Raw genomic sequence first — 6,168 nt, 5'->3', positions numbered from 1 at the left:
CTTGGTTATTGTAAATGATGCTGCAATAAACATGGGGGGTGCATATATCTTTTTGAATTAATGTTTTTGTTTTCTTTGGGTAAATACCCAGTAGGGGAATCACTGGATCATATGGTAATTCTATTCTTAATCTTTTGAGGACTGTCCATACTGTCTTCCACAGTGGCTGTACCAATTTGCGTCCCAACCAACAGTGCATAAGGGTTCTCTAGATCCATGCTAACACATTTTTTGCTCTTGAGTTTTTGACAGGTATTGAGGTGATGTCTCATTGTAGTTTTGAATTGCATTTCTTAGATGATGAGTGATGTTTGCATCTTTTCATGTGTCTGTTGGCCATCTGGATGTATTTTTGGAAAAATGTATATTCAGGTCTGCCTATTTTTATTCAGATATTATTATTATTATTATTTTGGTGCTGAGTTGTATAAATTCTTTATATATTTTTAATATTAACCCCTTATCAGATATATGATTTGCAAAGATGTTCTCCCATTTAGGTTGTCTTTTTGTTTTGTTGATGGTTTCCTTCACCGTGCAGAAGTGTTTTCTTGATGTCTTGATGAATATGATTCAGCCATCAAAAAGAATGAAATTTTGCCATTTGCAATGACATGGATGGAACTAGAGTATATTATGCTAAGTGAAATCAGTCAGGGAAAGACAAATACTATATGATCTCACTCATATGTGGAATTTAAGAAAGAAAACAGATGAACATAGGGGAAGGGCAGAAAAGGAGAGGAAAACAAGACAGAAGAGACTCTTAATGATAGAGAACAAACAGGATTGATGGAGGGATGTGGATACGGGATGGGCTAGATGGGTGATGGATATTAAGGAGGGCACTCGTTATGAGGAGCACTGGGTGTTGTATATAAGTGATGAATCACTAAATTCTACTCCAGAAACCAATATTACACTGTATGTCAACTACCTAAAATTTAAACTAAAAAAGAGGTGATGAGAATGGACATCCTTGTCTTGTTCCTGACAAGGAAAAGTTCTCAATTTTTTACTATTAAGTATGATGTTAGCTGTGGGCTTTTCATATATGGCCTTTATTATGTTGCAGTATATTCCCTTTAAAACTACCTTGCTGAGAGCCTTTGTCATAAATGAATGTTGTATTTTGTCAAATGCTTTATTCTGCAGTTGTTGAGGTGATCATATGTTTTTTAATCCTTTCCTATGTTAATGTTATCACATCCCATCATATTGATTAATTTGAAAATACTGAACCACCTTTGTATCCCTGGAAGAAATCCCACTTAATCATGGTGAATGTTTTTAATGTATTGTTAGATTCAATTTGCTACTATTTTGTTGAGGACTTTTGAATCTATGTTCATCAGATATATTAGCCTGTAGATTTCATTTTTTATAGTGTCTTTATTTGATTTGGGTATCATGATAATGCTGGACCCAAAAATGAATTCGGAAGGTTTCCTTTCTCTTCTACTGTTTGAAATAGTTTTTAAAAAAGTAGGTATTATCTCTTCTTTAAATACTTAGTAGAATTCACTTCTGATGTCATCTGGTCCCAGACTTTCATTTTTTGGAAAGTTGTTTTTCCAGGAATTTATCAATTTATCCTAGGTTGCCCTATTTGTTAGTGTATAATTTTTCATAATTGTCTCTTATAATCCTTTGTATTTCTGTGGTGTTGGTTGTTATTTCTCCTGCTTCATTTCCGATTTTATTTGAGTCCTCCCTCTCCCTTATCCTCTTCCTCTCTCCCTCTCTCCCCCTTCCCTTTCACTCCCTCTCTCTTTTAATGAATTTGGCTAAAGGTTTTTTCATTTGTTGATCTTATTAAAGGCCACCTTCTTGTTTATCTGTTCTGTTGTTTCCTTAGTATTTATTTCATTTATGTTTGCTCTAAATTTTATTATTTCCTTCCTTTTACTTGCTTTGGACTTTGTTCTTATTTGTCTAGCTCCTTTAGGTGTAAGATTAAGTTGTTTAAGATTTTTCTTGCTTCTTGAAGTAGACCTGTATTGCCATGCTTCCTCTTAGAACAAATTTTGCTACATCCCAAGGATATTGGGCCATCATGTTTTCATTTTCATTTGTCTCTATTATTTTTTTTTTAGTTTCCTATTTGATTTATTGGTTGACCTATTCATTGTTTAGTAGCATGATTTTTAGCCTCCATGTATGTGTGTTTTCTTGAAATTTTTTCTTTTGGCTGATTTCTACTTTCATACCATTGAGGTCAGAAAAGACAAATGATATGATTTCAATCTTTTTGAATTTATGAGACCTGTTTTGTGGCCTCAAATTCTATCTATTCTGGAGAATGTTCCATGTGCACTTGAAAAGAATGTGTATTTTGCTCTTTTTTAAATAGTATGCTCTGAATATATCTGTTAGGTCCATCTTGTCCAATGAAGCATTCAAAGCCACTATTGCCTTGTTGATTTACTGTCTGGATGATCTATTCATTGATGTAAGTAGAATATTAAATTCCCCTTGTATTATTGTATTACTGTGAATTTCTTCATGTTTGTTAATGGTTGTTCAATGTATTTAGGTCTTCCTATGTTGGGTGTATAAATACTTAAAGTTATTATGTGCTATTTTTTATTGTTCCTTTTATGCTTTTATATTGTCCTACTTTGTTTCTTCTGATAGTCCTTATTTTATATCCTATTTCATCCAATATAAGTATTGCTACCCCAGCTTTATTATTGCTTCTGTTTGCATGATAAATATTTTTCTATCCTTTCACTTTCAATCTGCATATGTTAAGGTCTGAAGTGAGTCTCTAATAGGCAGCATATAGATGGGTCTTGCATTTTTATCCATTCAGTCACCCTGTCTTTTGACTGGAGCATTTAGTCCATAAACATTGAAAGTTATTATTGATAGACTTGTATTTATCACCAATTTTTCACATGTTTTACAGTTGTTTTTGTAGTTCTTCTATGTACCTTTCTTTTCTCTTGCTTTCTTCTCTTGTACTTTAATTACTATTTTTAGTTTTATGCTTGGATTTTTTTTCTCCGTGTGTGTGTGTGTGTGTGTGTGTGTGTGTGTGTTTATTACAGATTTTTGACTCGTAGTTACCATTAGGTTTATATATAACATCTTATGCATATGCAGTCTATATTAAGTTGATGGTTGTTTAAGTTTGAATCCATTCTAAACATTAAATTTGTATTACCCCCCCACATTTTACATACATGGTGTCATACTTTACATCAATTTATTTTGCAAATACCTTGACTCATTTGTACAGATAAAGTTGAATTTACTGCATTTGTGCTTCCTCCATATTGGTTTTATATGTGATTAATAGACTACTTCTATTATATTTGAATTTAGCTGTGATTTTTTAATTTCTTTGAAATTAGCTGTGATTTTTCCTAAAGTTCTTACTCCTGATTATTGCATTTTCTTTCTAAGAATTCCCTTTAATATTTCTTGTAAAGCTGGTTGTTTAGTAGTGATGAACTCCTTTCACTTTTGTTTATCTGGGAAACTCTTTATCTTTCCTTCTATTCTAAATAATAGCCTTGCTGGGTAGAGTATTCATCGTTGCAGGCTTTTTTTTCCTTTCAGCACTTTGAGTATATCATGCCACTTTCTTCTCACCTGCAAAGTTTCTGCTGAAAAGTCAGCTGATAGCCTTATGGGGTTTCCCCTGTATGTAACTGTATTCATTTGCTGATTTAAAATTCTATCATTATCACTACTATTGCCATTTCAATTATTATGTATATTAAGTTGATTTTGATGAGGGCTGTCTGTATCCTGGATCTGGATGTCTGTTTGCTCCTAAAGATTAGGGAATTTTTCAGCTCTCATTTATTCAAATAAATTTCCTTCCCTTTTTCTCTCTTTTTGTCTTCTGAAATTCCTATGATGTAAATGTTATTATGCTTGATGATGATGCTGAGTTCCCTTAACTTATTCTCAATTTTGATTATTTTCTTTTTTTTTTTTTTCTATTCAGCTTGTTTTTTTCTTCTCCATTAATCTGTCTTCCAGGTTGCCAATCCATTCTTTTGATTTGTCTAATCTGCTATTGATTCCCTTTGGTGTATTTTTAAATTTCAGTTACTGAGCTCTTCATCTCTGATTGGTTCTATTATATATTTTCTATCTCTTTGTGATGATCTCACTGAGATCTTCTCCTCTTTTCTCAAGTCCAGGAAGTATCTTTATGACCATTACTTTGAATTCATTATCAGTCAAATTGTTTATCTCTCTTTTAATTAGCTCTTTTGCTATGGTTTGTCCAAATCTTTCATCTGGGACATATTCCTCTCTCATTTTATCTAACTCTCTGTGTTTGTTTCTATGTATTAGGAAAGTCAGCTGTGTCTCTTGATTTGAAAATAATGACCTTATGCAGAAGAGGTACCATGGTGCCCTGTAGCACAATGTTCCCTGTTCACCAGAACCATGTGCATCAGGGGTGTCTCCTGTGTGGGTTGTGTTTGCCCTACTGTTGTGACTGAACCTCATTTGCCTTCAGTTCTGTCAGCTGCATGGCCCACTTTGCCTATTGTGGGTACACTGAGCCAGATTTTGTCCTTGCATGGTTTAGAGGCCAGCCTGGTACTGATGTGGGCTTGTATTTGTGTGGTGTCAGCAGTCAGGCCAGATGCCTGTCCTTAGCTCATCTGCTGAGGCTGTGGTCATACTGAACTGCGGGACACTCTCCCTGCACTATCCATTGAGAGGCTTTTGTTGGTGGATGGGGCCTTCAGTCAAACCAGATTCCCACCTTATTGTTCCTGCTGGGGCTTCAGTCAAACTGGTGTGTATGGTTCTTTCCCTCTCCATGGCAGAAGTCACTTTGGAGTGGTCCTGGTCTGTGCTGGGGCTGCTTACAGGATATATTGGGGCAGGTGCAGCTTTGGAAAATGCCTACTGGGTGTGGTTTGGGTGCACTGGATTGGGCAAATGCTAGTAACACTTTTATGTTATTTCAATGTTTTAGTTGTACATTTTATGTATATTTATAACCCATTTAAAAGGTTTTAGATCATATATTTCTTGAGAGCATTTTTCCTCAACCTCAAAACTTCAAAAATATGATTTTCATAACTGGAAAATATGGATCTACCTTAATTTATTTAAGGAAACTTTTTTCAAATATTTAAGCAGTTTTAATTTTTTTTGCAATTTAAATACTGTTACAAACATCTCTGTATATAAGTCACTGTCCACATCTAATCTATTTCCTTAAAATACATTCTTAGAAGAATTCTTAGTTAAGTGGTACAAACTCTTTTGAAATTCTTGATACATTTGTTTTTATCATTTAGAAACTATAATCTACACTTCCACTACTATTCACTATACCACTAAACACTCATATAAGAGACAAAAAAAAGCCACCTTACTGTTGTACTTTTTTTATTTTATTTTTATTTATTTATTTTTATTATGTTAGTCACTATACAGTACATCATTAGTTTTTATTAATTTTATTTTATTATGTTATGTTAATCACCATACATTATATCATTAGTTTTTGATGTAGTGTTCCATGACTCATTGTTTGCATATAACACCCAATGCTCCATGCAATATGTGCCCTCCTTAATACCCATCACTGGGTTAACCCATCCCCCCAACCTCCTACCTTCTAGAACCCTCAGTTCATTTCTCAGAGTCCATAGTCTCTCATGGTTCGTCTCCCCCTCCGATTCTCCCCTTCATTTTTCCCTTGCTACTATCTTTTTTTTTGATGTAGTGTTTCATGATTCATTGTTTGCATGTTTTACTTTTTTTTAACAATTAGTTGCATAGAATGAGTTTATCCATGTTTATTGACCATTTGTACTCCTTACCTACTTTTACTATGATGGTGCTACAGGTGTTTTTCCCCTTAAATTGTATGAGCTTTGTCTATGTTACATAGATATAACTTTACATGCTTAATTTATACTCTTAACTTATACTCTACTTTTTGAGTTGACTCATGGTGTTTTTGACATTCAGAAACTTGTAATATTTTACATTGTTCACCCTACCAATCATTTGTTTTGGATCTTTGTTTCATGGCTTAAATGCTAAAAAGTTTCTATCCATTTTGTACTGACTTGTATGTAATTAATTTTTAAAATGTTATCTCCTTTGGAATCTCTTTTAGGTAATATGTGATGGAAGTGAAAATCTAATTGGATGTTTTTTGGCCAATTACATGGG

The sequence above is a fragment of the Eumetopias jubatus genome, unplaced genomic scaffold, assembly GCF_037043125.1.
Source record: "Eumetopias jubatus isolate StellerSeaLion01/CBP00866 unplaced genomic scaffold, mEumJub1_p1.0 scaffold_11, whole genome shotgun sequence".
Classification (NCBI taxonomy): domain Eukaryota; kingdom Metazoa; phylum Chordata; class Mammalia; order Carnivora; family Otariidae; genus Eumetopias; species Eumetopias jubatus.
The sequence above is the reverse complement of the archived record's forward strand: the minus strand, read 5'-3'. Positions refer to the sequence as shown.